At 42.1% G+C, this 15,236-nt stretch overlaps 1 long non-coding RNA gene across 1 annotated transcript; it reads right to left on the reverse strand.

The window, feature by feature from the left end:
* Positions 1-560: 560 nt before the first annotated feature.
* LOC136790483 (uncharacterized) lies at positions 561-14,244 on the reverse strand. Its single transcript, XR_010830492.1, has 3 exons — positions 14,212-14,244; positions 8,475-9,970; positions 561-1,260 (listed from the first exon to the last, which is right to left on the reverse strand). It is a non-coding gene; the product is annotated as an uncharacterized lncRNA (long non-coding RNA).
* Positions 14,245-15,236: the final 992 nt, after the last annotated feature.

Raw genomic sequence — 15,236 nt, forward strand, 5'->3', positions numbered from 1 at the left:
TTTACAGCAAAATGGTCTCTACCAGTAGAACATAAAAGATAAGCCCAGTATATAATGCCCATGTAAAGCAATATATTTAAGTCTCCTACCAAAGTTATTCTGTCTACAAAAAATGCTAGCTAGCCCAGAAACACAACTCCTGCAAGGCCCTCAGCCTCCACCATGCCTTAAAACTTTTGTCATCTGACCTGCTCATATGAACCCTCCTTGTCTTGCCTTGGGTGCCACCACCTGGGATGGCTGGAGCAGAGGTAGTTTGTGTCTTTGCCAGCTTGGGTCCTGTTGTCAGGAATAACTCACGAGCAGCTCAGCTGAAGAGGAGGAAAACCTCTGATGCAAAAAGGTGGGGAAGGGAGAGAAAAAGTGGTGTATCTGTAATGGGGGAGTGCAGAGGGTGATGAGGGCGGCAGAAGCTAACCAGGTAGGGAAGCCTCTCGGTTTGGCTCGGCTGGATTGGAAGGTGTGCCCATGGCAAGGTAGCTCAGAAAGGGATACAAAGGATGAGCTTGCTTTCAGGCCTTTACCTGAAGTTGCTGCATTTATTTCAGCACCAGGTAGCACCAATGTGCAGGAAATGGTGAGAAGAGAAAGTATGGCTAGGCTACAACCCCACCTTGTGTCTGTCTCCTGTGCCTCACATAGAGATGAAGGTGCCGACAGCTCAGCTTCTGCAGGTGGACTCCTGCATTCCTTTCACTCAAAGAGCATGCCTTTGTCTGTTTCTCACCTAAAGAGGAGAAGGACATTGCATTTCCCTTTTACAACAGTCTGACAGTGAAAAACCTAAACCAAGACCTTGTTCCAGATGTCTCTCTAGTTAGAGAGTTCAGACCTCAATCACTCCTCTCAGGGGTGCCCCAAGATGCTAGAAGAAGGAAGACCCTCCATCCCTTCTCTCAAAGCCAAGCCATTGTGCAGAAAAACATTGGAGACAAAGAGAAATAGAAGAAAGGGAGCTATAAGCCAGTGGCACAGAGGTGAGGACACCAAACGGAAGGAGACGAGGCTGTGTTGTATTCCTGCTCCTCAGCCTGTTTTTGAATTTTAACTCAATGTCTGTTCAGGGCGAGGTACAGGAAAGTCCTGGGATGGGGACCAGAATGGGTGACTTACACCCCACGTCACAACCTCCTCTGCTCCTTTTCTGGTTTCCGATCTTTATTTGGCCTTCAGGTTCCGGAGAGCTTCTCTGCCCTGTGCCAGCTTCATTAGAAGAGGAAGCTGCCACCACATGTTGTACGAGAACTGGAGCCTCTAGGCCTGTAAGAATACAAGAATATTTTAAATTGATGTGCTATTTTCTGGAAGTTTTCTACTTCTTTCTCTATATCAGCATATGAGTACCCTCCTGCTGGGTTTATGTTTAGACACTGGTCTCAACAAGGTTGTGTAGAGCCCAAACTTGTCAGCATGCCTTCGATATGTTCTGAAAGTGTCTGCCAGACAGAGTTTCCCCTGAGGATAAACAATGCCCCTTCTCTGGATGGTCTTGTATTTGGGCAGACACCAAACTGCTCTGCCTTGTTTGTAATAGGGCTGCTCTCAAAATAGTGTGATTTAGGCATATAAGGAACTGAAGCACATACCAGGATTTGAGGAATTCCCAGGATTAACCAGAAAAGACTCAGATCCAAAATTCTGCATGAATCTCATTTTATTTATTTTTTTGTTTTTTTCTTTTTTTTTATTTGTTGTTGTTGTTTTGTTTTGCCTGTCAAGATGTGGCAACGGATCGAAGAGCTGGAATTCTGTCTCTAACTCACATTACTGCTGTATAGCAAACCCATTTTTCATGTTTCAGAACAATCATAAGCCCTCATTCTTTTATTGAGAGATGCATCAGTACAGCAAAATATACTTTTCACATGGGCACCAACAGACCTATTCCTGATTTATAGTGTTATACTGGAAGCTGAGTCAGGCTAATCATGTTTATCAGATATTAAGGGAACAAATTTTAAGTGCTGTGTTGAAGCACTTCTCTATGTTGAATTTTATATGAAAACCAACAGCATCTGCTTATTCCAGTGCAGAGCAGAAGATCGACTACAGCAAAAAATAGTAGACTAAAAGCAGGATGTTTTATACAGTCAATTCTTAACATGGTAGTCATTTGCTCATTTCTCTTGATTTCTGGGCTATAATTAATCTTAAAAAAGAATGGTTTAAAATTTAAATGAACTATAAAATCTATAAAATATGAAATGAAGTATCCAAGACCAGGCACTTGGCAATTACATTTATTACTGCACATTGAGTAAGATACAGCATCAGATGCAGAAGGACAATTGACATCAAACAGGCACTCTACATAAAGTGCAACAATATGTGTTAGAAAGGAAAGGCATTTGGGGGGCATTTGATTAATGTACTTTTAATTGGACTTTCCTGCCTCATTGGTTTTATTCCCTCAATTTAGCTCAAGCTGCTCAAATACATAAATAGACAATGCACCTACTATAATTAACAAAATATACTGTTTGCAAATTACCAGATCTGTTAGATTGTGTATAAACAAATAATACATTATGCAAATATTGCTGAAATCCTACAGAAATGTAAACAGGCAAAGAAAGTCTAAGAAAAACCCTACACCCTCCTCTTTGAAAGCTACTTGGAATGCTTGATTTTTGTGGTCTGTGTTCAACTGCAATTGTCACATTAGTTCTATATTTCATTAAGAATTTGTATGATGCTCTGTTAATGACTTTGTGGATGGAATTTGAGCGCACTCAGTTATGTCCCTCATGCGACCTCTCTCGTCGTATAAAGAACGTGTGAGACCATATCTGTAGCACAAAACTGGAAAGCAAACATACATTGTATGAACAGTGCAAAGAAACCCAACAGAAAATGTTAGCTTATATTGCTATTTACAGCTTTGAAAAGATTTTAAGACTTTTAAGAACCCTCTGACATATGCTATAAATCCAGGATCTAATTTTGAAAGAATATGTAAAGAGCATAGTTTCTAATAAAGCAGATTAAACATATTTAACAACTGAAGAAACCTTATAAGTAATTTGGAATTGCTACTTACATTCTCAGCAAATATGAGTGAAATCTGGGCAATAAAGCACATGTACTGTAATTCCATAATCAGGCTATGAGTTGAATGAACGATTTGTTGGATGAATATTTGCAAGGAAAAAAACAGACTGAAAAAATGTGTATTTTCCATATGTTTTGAATGATCATGTAGTTGCACAGAATTTAAAAATCAGTTAGTATCAGTTATTATCTTTTCAGAGATTTTGTTCTTTAAATACTCTTCAGTTACCATATTAAAAACCCAAAGGATCTCTCTTTCCTCAGAAAAACAATCTTTAATTTGCATATTAGACATTGCACATTTTTACCCTGGGAGCACCACCTACTGTTGAACATGGGGGAATGGGAGGGAGAGGAAAGGAGGGACACTCCTAACATGTTTATGGTTCTTTACAAAATTAGATTAGAAAAATACAGAATTTTTCATTTATGGAATGAAAATGGAAAAGAGAGACATTTCACAACCCACCTGTATATTTTATGAGCCAGGAGTGAAAGACATGATTATTTTCCTCCCACAAATAAAAGAAACGTTATTCAGGAGGAATCAAACACTGGATTTACTACATATTTGCTACTCTCCACTCCTCCTTCAGTACTCTTTACTGTAAAAAAAGTATCAAATAATGATTTGCTTTTTCTTTATAATGCTTTTCCATTTCACTTCACGTATTTGGCCAAATAGGCTCCAATGTTTCAATGGTTCTTAACATGGGTATAGTTGCCCTCATCAAGCAACCACAAATCATTTTCACAGAATCCCAGAACTGCTGAGGCTGGCCAGGCTCTCTGGAGGCCATGAGGTCCAGCCCCTGCTCAAGCAGGGCACCCAGAGCAGGCTGCCCAGGACCATGTCCAGGTGGTTTTTGAGGGTCTCCGAGGAGGGAGACTCCAGCACCTCTCTGGGCAACCTGTGTGAGTTCTCCATCACCCGCACAGCACAGAAGTGCTTCCTGATGTCCAGAGGGAACCTCCCGTGTTTCAGTCTGTGCCCATTGCCTCTTGTCCTGGCACTGGGCACCACTGAAAAGAGCCTGGCTCCATCCTCTCTGCACCCTCCCTTCAGGTACGTATACACATTGGTGAGGCCCCCCCCCTGAGCCTCCTTTTCTCCAGGCTGAACGGTCCCAGCTTCCTCAGCCTCTTCTCATAGGAGAAATGCTCCAGTACTTCTTGTATGATTGCCATCCTTGCATTTTCTTTATTTCACAGTCACACAAATGTAACAGTATCTAAAATGCTACAATTTTCTCATTGGGGACTAAGATTTTGGAAGGGATAGACACTTCGTGATGCTGATATTTCTGGGGAATCCCTTGGTGAGCTGCAGACTGACCAGGCACCGGGTGCTCATTATTGCCCCAACGCAGCACACATGCTTAGCTAAAGAATTAATTTTACAGGGGAAGGAATTTAAATTGAATCTCCCTAGCTATCTTGCTGCGGAAAACGGTAGGAGAGCAAAATAAATGTCCATTAGGAGGTAATAGCTGGAGTATGCTCCACCACCGCTGTGTCTGCACTGATTATGTAAAACAGCTGTCAGTCAGCAAATTCCTTTGGGAAAATTGTTCTTCCTTCTTTCCAAATTAATTACATTAAATGTGGTGAATTACATTAAGGAATGGGAGTATGGAGGAACGGTTGTAGGAAGTTAACTTCCGTGCTACCAAAAAGTTTCTATCAATCAGCTATTTTCGTGGAGGTGCACAGTGTAAGTGAACCTCCCATACTAATTTCTTTGCCAGCTGGGCTAAATATGGAAAATACTTGTATATTGTGTTTTATATGCATGCATTGCTGTTTTATTTGGAAGAAAAAAACTCACCTTTTCGTGAGCTATGAAATGATACACATCTTTGAATGATTGCCTGTAATATGCTTTATCATACATAAGTGGCATTGACATTCCTGGTATTTGTATGAATAACCTATTCAGACTCATTTACAATTTTTTAACAGCATTGCCTCCATACATTTAAAATGGTTCAACATCCTTTAAGCTGAGCGTAGGACAATAAACTGATATGATTATTCATGGAATATTTACAAACCTAGATGCTACTGCATGGCCTGTTATCTCTGCGTCTTGCTATCCCCTTTAACAAACAAAAGCTTGTCTTTGCCATCCTCTGTCCCCTTCAGTTCTGTGTCACATGTCTGAGGAAGGTGGTGTAGGATAATTTTACTCGTGCACACAAAATTTTCCTAAAGGAATATAAAGGCCTTCCAAAAAACATCATTCTGCTCACTGAGAAGAGGGGGCTTTCAACTGTACGCATCTGGTCTGATTTGAGATTGCCTTAGTTATTTTGTATCACCAACAGTCACTTTTATCACTAAACCCTCTTATCAATTTGCTTGAAGCTTCACTTTGTGGGACAGGTAGTTCAATGTACTGAATTACTCTAACCGTTTGTATTTTTCTTAAGTTAACCATTACTTTTCTGATCCCTGAATGGTGGGAGGCTGGGTCCAAAGACATCACTGAGATGTATGTCACTTAACATTTATCAGTATATTTGTAGTATAGTCTCTGCACAGAGGCTGAATTAACTCAGTCAAGTTTGAGGCAAAAATGAGTAGGATTGCACAATATTTGTCACTATATGTATGTTACGGTTTACCATTTTATCAGTCATTCTAGGGTATGGATGTCATAACATTATGGCAGTAATCTGAAGTTATGAACCTTTCTTCTGAAGGTAATGAGTATGCAGCAGAAAGGAACGGAGTTAAATATTTCAAATGTCCTATCAGTACATTGGGAAATGTTCTTATGAAACCAAGTTCCTCCTGATAAAATGGTTTTAAAAGCATTCTAACACTAGCTTTTTGACAACCCTGAGCAAGACATACAAATATTCACTTGTGAGAAATCTCCAGTTTCTCTAACACATAGGTCCCACCTTGCAAGTATGTGCAAGTATTACTGCTGGGCTTGGCGTAATTATTCAGTGTTCATAAAACTCAGAAATACTGGAGAAAGTGGTTGAAAAGCCACCTCCATTGAAGAGAAAGTATTGACTTCAGTGAGGCAGGATTTCACCCAGAGTACAAGAAAGATGGTTTTTACTATAAGGTCTAGGTATCTGCAGTATACCTGAGGAAAAGCAATACTCGTACCATAGAGCTAATTTATGTCATTGGAAATATTTGCTGTTTAAGTTGGTGAATGATAATAACTGTACCTTGTTGTAAAATTGTTTGCAATGCAATAAAATGAAGCTTGCAATGCAATAAAATGAAGCTCACAACGCATCTGTGATGAAAGATCAATCATTTCCTGACATTTAACTGAGGGTTAGCGAGTTAGAACAATAAACAAGATGAGACAGTTTTTTGTGTTGTATCAGCAATTCATCTTTTACAAATGCAGCTTTGATGATAACCAACATTTGTTGCGCTGAACACTGTCTAAATGTTCTGCTTCTTGATTCAAAACAGTTTTAAGGCATTTCTAAAAATGCTCTAATTTACCTGTTTCTGCTGCTGAACTCCCTCAAGCCCTCAGAAATAACCTGCAGCATCTTAGCTTCTGTAACCCGTTATATTGCCCTTCGTGTCACATGTTTGCGGCACAAAGTACAACGGTTCCATTATTGTCAGTTCTTTTGGTCTGAAGGATCACAGACAGCTCAGCTCGGTGGAACAGAGACAACCACTTCAAGCCTTTTAAGCAAGTATTGTCGTTTTATCTTTCCTAGGAAGAAAGCTTAATCAACTTCAGTGGTGGCTAGTCTGATCACTATTCACACTCAAAAGGATCTGTGATCTCTCTAAAATGCTGGTTATCAGGCAGGATTCATGGTATTCAATTTCAGCCCTCTGGGCTGAGTCCAAGCCTGTTTCTGGATTTCACCTCCTCTCTGTAGAGGCACAGCCTCCTCTAGCAGATGTTTCATCCTGCCTCTCCTGGAAGCTTGTGCCATGTTCCTCCAGAAAGAGTGCAGCACTGGTGGGACTGCGAAGGGTAAAAATCCCACAGTGGGGGAGCATATTGTAAGCTGTTTCTTGACAAGTGAAGGGCTACGAAGCTGGTGAAGGGCCTGGAGCACAAGTCCTGTGAGAAGCGGCTGAGGGAACTGGGGTTGTTTAGTCTGGAGAAGAGGAGCTCAGGGGAGACCTTATTGCTCTCTGCAACTACCTGAAAGGAAGGTGTGGGGAGCTGGGGGTCGGCCTCTTCTCGCAGATAACTAGCGATAGGACTAGAGGGAATGGCCTCAAGTTGTGCCAGGGGAGGTTCAGGTTGGAAATGAGGAGAGATTTCTTCTCAGAAGGAGCAGTCAGGCACTGGGACGGGTTGCCCAGGGAGGTGGTGGAGTCACCGTCCCTGGGGGTGTTCAAGGAAAGGTTGGACGTGGTGCTTGGGGACATGGTTTAGTGGGTGACATTGGTGGTAGGGGGATGGTTGGACCAGATGATCTTGGAGGTCTTTTCCAACCTTAATGATTCTGTGAGTCTAAGAATGGGAGATGGAGACAATGTATATTCCAGTTGTTATCACGCCAGGGCTTGGTGCCACTGACCAGTTCTCCCTCCAGGTTACAGCAAGTGCTACCGTGGCCCAGTGGCTGCAGTCCCACAGTCAGATTTCGTCGCCAGGTCTTTGCTACCTCCCATCCACCACTTCTGGTCCCAGCCACTGTCTGACAGGACAGATTCACCCATCCTCAAGCCTGGCCCACTTGTTTTGTCCGGCAGATGTACAATTCCCCTCAGGCCATCCTGAAGGGCATGCTCAATGCTTATGAAGAGCAGTCCCTGCCTGCCTTAGTCACTTTGTATTTACTGCTTTCACACGTTTTTGTGTGATCTTCAAGCATCATTAGAATCAGAATCTGGCTGCAAGCCAGGGCCCCCAGCTGAACCCTGTGGCACCCATTAAAAGCACCAGGTTACATTTGATTCCACATTTTGAACTACATTTGGATGCTGTCAGTTTATCCTTCATCTGTCACATATTACATGGACCTCAGTTCTCTACAATTTCTCAGTAAAAATGTTGTGATGTCATGTATTTTTTATTTATTCTGTTACCTTTATAGGTTGAACATGTAACCTCATTAAAAAAAAAAAAAATCAGCATAGTACAATTCAATCTATTTTCAGTAAACCCCTGTTAGCTGTTATTAATTATACTCCCCTCTTTTAAATTGATTAATCAAGTCCTGCATCAGTCATTCCATTAATTTGCCCAGGACTGATATCAGGCTGTCAGATCTATAATTAGCCAGGTCATCCTATTTGGCTTTAGTGTAAAAACTGGTCACACTTTCTAAAGTTGCTATAACTAGATTATGCTCATTCTCTTCAATTAAAATAATACTCATTAGCTAGATGATTACTTGCTGTAAATCAGAACTGTTTCAAAGCAACCTTCTAAGCAAGCTGGATAGTGTTAAAGTATGATATTAACTCACAGTTTTCTTGTGGCCAAGGGAAGCATTCAGGAAGGACGTTCTCCATGTTGGGACTGACAAGGACTCGGCTGTAGCTCCTCTTCGCAGCACTTGTAAATATAATTCTTGGTGGCTGTTTGCTAAGGCAGCCTCATCAAGCACGGAGACTTGTCTCTTCAGCCTAATGAGAGCAGGGACGATCCCCACGGGCACGTTCCCAAACTGCATTCCAGCTCCTGGTCTTCAACAGACAATGCTTACAGCATGGTGTGAGGTGTATTCTGAAAAGTGCTGCTGACTTTACATCTCATACCAGTACTTTGCAAGCTTGGGACATTCCTCACAGGTTCCTCTGTTGCTGCTGGCTTTCCAGGTGTGACCATAAAAATGGGTCATACCAGCAGTCCACCTAGCCCTGTGCCTTTAGGATCTGGCTGTCAACCCATTGGCCAGCAAATTTCCCTAGTCCCAATATTACAGGATTCACCGAATACTCAGTTCAGTTTATCTACCACCTACATGATTTTTTTAAATCCCCCTCAGCTTTCTGCTCTCCACATGGAGAAGTCTTGCTTTCTGCAGTATCCCTAGCCTCTGGAAAGGGAAGAATTGAAGTTTTTAAGCCTTCCACCCTTTATTTTGTCCCGTTTCCCACTCTATTACCACCTCCTTTCCTCTCATCCCAGGTGCAATGGAAACACAGAGAGATCCAGTGCTGCTGGAGGGGTGCTGGGGGCAGGCACTGATAAAGAGGTTGGACTTTGCCTATGGCTGTGAGACAGCCCTGTTGTTGCCAAGTCTTCTACATCCACCCCAAGCTCTGCACTTAAGCCCCACAGACAGCTACCCTCATGGGACTGCTGTTCTCACAGGACTTGTGAGAAGGCTGTTCATCTAACCCAGCACGTTACAAGCACATCAGTGAGAGGCTGGGTGCACATTTTCCCCATCCTTGCTCTGTCTGCTGGGGCTGTAAGCTAGGCACGGTGGTGCAATGTCGCTTCCTCAAGGGGGACACTGAGTGCTAGTCAGCCTCCTCAGCAATAGATCATCTTTCAAAAGTCCATCGCTTGAAGATGGATGTGCCACTTTGTCTTTACAATCTTTTAAACTACTAGTGCTTAACACTGTCTCACATGTGCTTAGTAATATATATTTGGCCAATTTTCTGCTTGTCGGTCTGGAAAATCAGCATACAGTCATCTTCAATATTGAGCTTTGTACACAGATAATGATAAGCGAAAACACAGGATTGCTAACAAAGACAAAGAGCACGAGCAAGCTGGCATTATTTCCTTCAAGCTTCATTCAGCAGGAAAGCCCTGTGAAGTGGAGCACATTATTCCCGAAAGCATTTTGAAAATGAGCGGGTGAACATCCTCCATCACTCCGAAATGCTTCCCAAACATCAGTGGTGCAGCAGGGAGGGCCGTGCGACATCCAGGGCACGCCTAGGTGGCTGGGGCTCCTCAGCAAATCAGCAATACAGCTCTCATTTTTTTTTTTTGGTTAGTTCTCTGTAAAATAAATAAAGAACAGTTTAAGTGAGTGAAAATCTGGATGGAGCCTGAACTAGGTTTACAGCTAAAATGAATGCACATCGAGAAGAGAGGACAGGGGCCTCTCCAACAATCTGCCTATATTTGCCAGTGAATCTGTAGTACACTGTTTAAAAAGACAAAAGTCTTTAAAGTGTTTCCTTAATGGTTTCCTTAATTATTATAATTAATGAGTGTCTAGTAGCTTGCTTCAGTCATTGATGAATTCAAATGCTGTGTTTCTATTTCCTGCCTCATCTTCAGAAATTTGGTAAGACAAGAAGTCAAGAATACAAAACAGTGACGAGCAAGCAGCCTGCAACTGGAACTCGAATGGAAACAGTGAGTAAAAGAATAATAGTAATTTGAAACGCAGGTACAGTTGCTGGAAAAATGTGCTGCTTACAAGAACACAGTGAAGGGCCACGAAACATTTTGGGGCCACAAAAATTATCATAAAGTTGGAGCACCTCTCCTACAAGGACAGTCTGAGACTACTGGGGCTGTTCAGCTTGGAGAAGAGAAGGCTCTGGGGAAACCTTATAGCGGCCTTCCAGTACCTAAAGGGAGCCTAGAGGAAAGCTGGAGAGGGACTCTTTGTGAGGGAGTGGAGTGATAGGACAAGGGGTGATGGCTTTAAACTGAAAGAGGGGAGATATAGATTAGATATTAGGAAGACATTCTTCACAATGAAGGTAGTGAGGCACTGGCACAGGTTGCCCAGAGAAGCTGCGGATGCCCCATCCCTGGAGGTGTTCAAGGCCAGGCTGGATGGGGCTTTGGGCAACCTGGTCTGGTGGGAGGTGTCCCTGCCCATGGCAGGGGGGTTGGAACTGGGTGGTGTTTAATGTCCTGCCCAACCCAAACCATTCTGCGATTCCACAAAGACAATTTACTGTCCTATTACCTGGCATGATTAGATGTGTTGATAATTTCTCCTTTTTTTTGTTGTTTTCTTCTTTTTTTTTTCTTTTGTCTGGTGACAAGAGAACATACACCTGACAGAGCCTTTTCATTCAGCACATACTGAACTGTAACCTCAGATTTTGAAAAGAGCAATTATGTATCATTAGGCAATCTAATATCAAATGATGAGCAAACAATTCAGGAATAAATCAAGATCCCACCGAACCCAAATTACTCTTTAAGCTAAACAAGCTATGAAAATATAATTGTATTTTGGGAGTTCATCTTGTCTTTACAAATAACTCTAAATATTTATTTCACAACTCTGTTCATAAGTTGTTTGTTTTTTTTTCTTTAACTTTCCTGAATCAGTTAATGCAATATAACATGAGAGTACACACGGTATAACAGTGATATAACACTAGAGATGCAAGTTCATGCTTCTTTTGTTAGTGTGGCTCTGCAAAGAATAGCATTATAGACTGCCTGAGCATCACTGCTGTGCACCTGCCTTCTAATGAAAACGGGTTTGTCTGAATCAGCTGGGTGACAGCAAGGATTTGCAGCTAATTGCAAATCAATACAAAAGTGGAAGATATTGGTAGTTCATTAGAGGGAGAAGTTTGGAAATCAGGTGTTCACATAATGAGGTTCTATTGTGTGATTAATCTTTCTCTTCCCATTGTAAAGCAAGTATCCACTGGAAAATAATATTATCCATTTTTTCTCTAGGAAGAAAAGAATTCACTATGGGAGTCAAAAGAAGCAGGAAAGTCATTAACAGATGTAAACATGGTGGTTTAATGGGCTCTATTCAGAACGTGCCAGCAGAATTCTTTTTGTTTAAAAAGAGAAATGCTTTTTCCCTACTGACAATGTCTGAATCCCTAAAAATCATAGGTCCCAACTGTACAATATGATCCATATGAGTAGAGTATTGTATGTATGAAAAATGCTCCTAAAATCCACGCTGCTGATTTCAGACACAGGGGTCCATTACTCTGGTCACCTTAGAGAACCTGCCCACCAAGGTTCATTTCCAGCTGATTAGCTTAGGCATGGAAGGAAGACGTGATTATATCTGCTAACCCAAAGCCATTAGCACTGATGCTGTTAGTCCAAAAATAAACTATTTGTAAACAAAAGTCTCTATGATCTGTTCACTAAAGTCAAGAGAACACAGTTAGCACTGTCGCAGTTTTGGAGAAGACAATAGTGCTCTACAGTACACTAGCTGAATTATTTCGTTTTTAATGTCATTCTGAATGTGCTGCTAGGAGATGTTCAATAAAGACCTTCCCTTCCCTTCCCTTCCCTTCCCTTCCCTTCCCTTCCCTTCCCTTCCCTTCCCTTCCCTTCCCTTCCCTTCCCTTCCCTTCCCTTCCCTTCCCTTCCCTTCCCTTCCCTTCCCTTCCCTTCCCTTCCCTTCCCTTCCCTTCCCTTCCCTTCCCTTCCCTTCCCTTCCCTTCCCTTCCCTTCCCTTCCCTTCCCTTCCCTTCCCTTCCCTTCCCTTCCCTTCCCTTCCCTTCCCTTCCCTTCCCTTCCCTTCCCTTCCCTTCCCTTCCCTTCCCTTCCCTTCCCTTCCCTTCCCTTCCCTTCCCTTCCCTTCCCTTCCCTTCCCTTCCCTTCCCTTCCCTTCCCTTCCCTTCCCTTCCCTTCCTTTTTTTTAATGTAAATTTCTTATAATTGTGTTTGTATTGAAAATTCTTGAAGGCATGACCTGAATGCACCCAGCAGTCTTAGAAGCCAGAAAAAAAAAAAAAAAAAGGATCTTTAAATGCCACAATTTGAGGGACTTTTAATTGTGTTTGGTTAGAATTAAGCGCAGCTAAAATGTCTGATTCCTGTTCCCAATAATGATTTCAAAATTCCCTAAATTTTCAGACCACTCCTGCTCACAGTGTCACCACTGGACACTGGACCACTGGTGACTGTGAACACGAACTCACGAACTAGTTGAAAGAGTGTTGGAAAATTTCACCCTAGCCAAAATAAATAAATAAATAAATAAAACCAATCCTGAAGAAATCAGAACAAAGGAGAGAAGGGGACCTCCTGTATCTCCAAATTCAGCATCCAATGCCGAAAGAATAAATCACATCAGTTGCTTTGCTTTATACATCCATCATACTTAAATGTAAAACTAGTTAAGTTTCTTACCTCGCTATTCCTACCAGACATCTGGTTCTAAGTTGAAGAACTTTCTTTATCAGATGCTTTTTCTAACTTCTATAACACATTTATTCATGACCAATTTATATTCATTTATTCTTGTACCTTTTACTTGAGCAGATTTTCTCTTTCCTTCTGTTTGTTATTCTCAAAAACTTACAGAGAAAGATAAACTTCAAGAGTGTCATGACTAGGTCAAAGGAAATGACTCTTCCTCTCTCTTTGGCATTTGCAAAACATCATCTGAAATACTGTGTCTGCTTTTAGGCATCTGAGATAAAAAAAAGACATTCACACATGGCACTGAGCCCAGCCAAGGGCCACAAGGATGGTCAGGGAGCTGGAGCACAGGAAGTATGAGGACAGGCTGAGAGATGCGTGTTCATTAAGCCAGGAAAGAAGGTTTAGGTGACTAGCAGGGACTTATAGAGGAGATAACAGAGTCAGCGTCTTCAAAGTGGTCAGAAAAAATGATGAGAGGCAACACGCACAAATTGCTGCAAAGAAATTCCAAATGGATTCAAGAAGAAAAAAAAAAAATCACAGGAGGATGACCAGGCACTGAACCAGGTTGCCCAGAGAGGCTCTGGAATCTCAGTCCCTAAAATAATCTAAATTTAACTGGGCAAAAACCTGAGCAACCTAATCTACCTTTGAATTTAGCTCTGCCTTTGAAGAGTTTCAAACAGATGACCTCCAGAGGTCCCTTTCAACCTGAATTATCCTACAGTTCTGTTCATCTCAATTCTCATTTTGCTAAGCTACCCAAGCTAAAGCTTTTTGTCTCTCATAAAAAAAGGAGAACCTCAAACTCATGTTCATCCAAGGTGGTAGATTATCATCTTCCCTTGTGTCAATCAAGATTCTATAATGCATGTGGTATACTAAACTCATTTAAATGTTTGTGTTGTGGTTTAACCCGGCTGGCAGCTAAACACCACACAGCCGTTCGCTCACCCTCCCCCCTCCCTCTCTGGGATGGGGGAGAGAAACGGGAAAGTGAAGCCTGTGAGTTGAGATAAAGACAGTTTATTAAGACAGGAAAATAATAATAACAATAATAATAATAATAGTGATAATGGTAATAGTATTAACAATAATAATGTGTAAGAAAACAAGTGATGCACAATGCAATTGCTCACCACCCGCTGACCGATGCCCAGCCTATTCCCGAGCAGCCGGCCCCCCACCCCGGCCAGCCACCCCTATATATTGTTTAGCATGACGTCAGATGGTATGGAATACCCCTTTGGCCAGTTTGGGTCAGCTGTCCTGGGTCTGTCCCCTCCCAGCTCCTGCTGCACCCCCAGCCTGCTCGCTGGCAGGACAGAGCAAGAAGCCGAAAAGTCCTTGGCCTGGTGTAAACACTGCTCTGCAACAATTAAAACATCAGCATGTTATCAGCGCTCTTCTCATCCTAATCCAAAACATAGCACCCTACCAGCTACTATGAGCTACTTAACTCTGTCCTAACTGGAACCAGGACAGATATCCACCCCTTATTCCATACCATTTATGTCATGCTCAGGTTACACTCTGTCCAATACATTCTAATTAATCACCATTTTCATCTATGATATATAGCAATCATGGTAGTGATGACATACAGTATTATATAATAATTAAAATACTACAATTCAACTCATGGGCTATTCTCACCCAGTATCAAATCCCCTTGAGGTACACACCGGACCTCCCCATTCTTTTGCATTACCCACCAAGTGCATCCAGGTCCCTGAGCAAAAGCAATTCCACGAATGGCTTTGCCTTTTCCTGAGGCAGGAGTAGCCCAGACTGTTTTACCCAGCATGTTTCTTACGTGCACTACAGGAACTTTATCCCCTTCTACAGTGCGTAACAGGTTTGACTGGGCAGGTCCAGCTCGGTTGGCAGATCCCCTGGTATTGACTAACCAGGTGGCCTTTGCCAAATGTGTATCCCAATTTTTGAATGTCCCAGCACCCATTGCTTTCAGTGTAGTCTTCAACAGTCCATTGTATCGTTCAACTTTTCCAGAGGCTGGTGCATGATAGGGGATGTGATACACCCACTCAATACCATGTTCTTTGGCCCAAGTGTCTATAAGGTTGTTTCGGAAATGAGTCCCGTTGTCTGACTCAATTCTCTCTGGGGTGCCATGTCGCCATAAGACTTGCTTTTCAAGGCC

The sequence above is a fragment of the Anser cygnoides genome, chromosome 3 (genome assembly GCF_040182565.1).
Source record: "Anser cygnoides isolate HZ-2024a breed goose chromosome 3, Taihu_goose_T2T_genome, whole genome shotgun sequence".
NCBI lineage: Eukaryota > Metazoa > Chordata > Aves > Anseriformes > Anatidae > Anser > Anser cygnoides.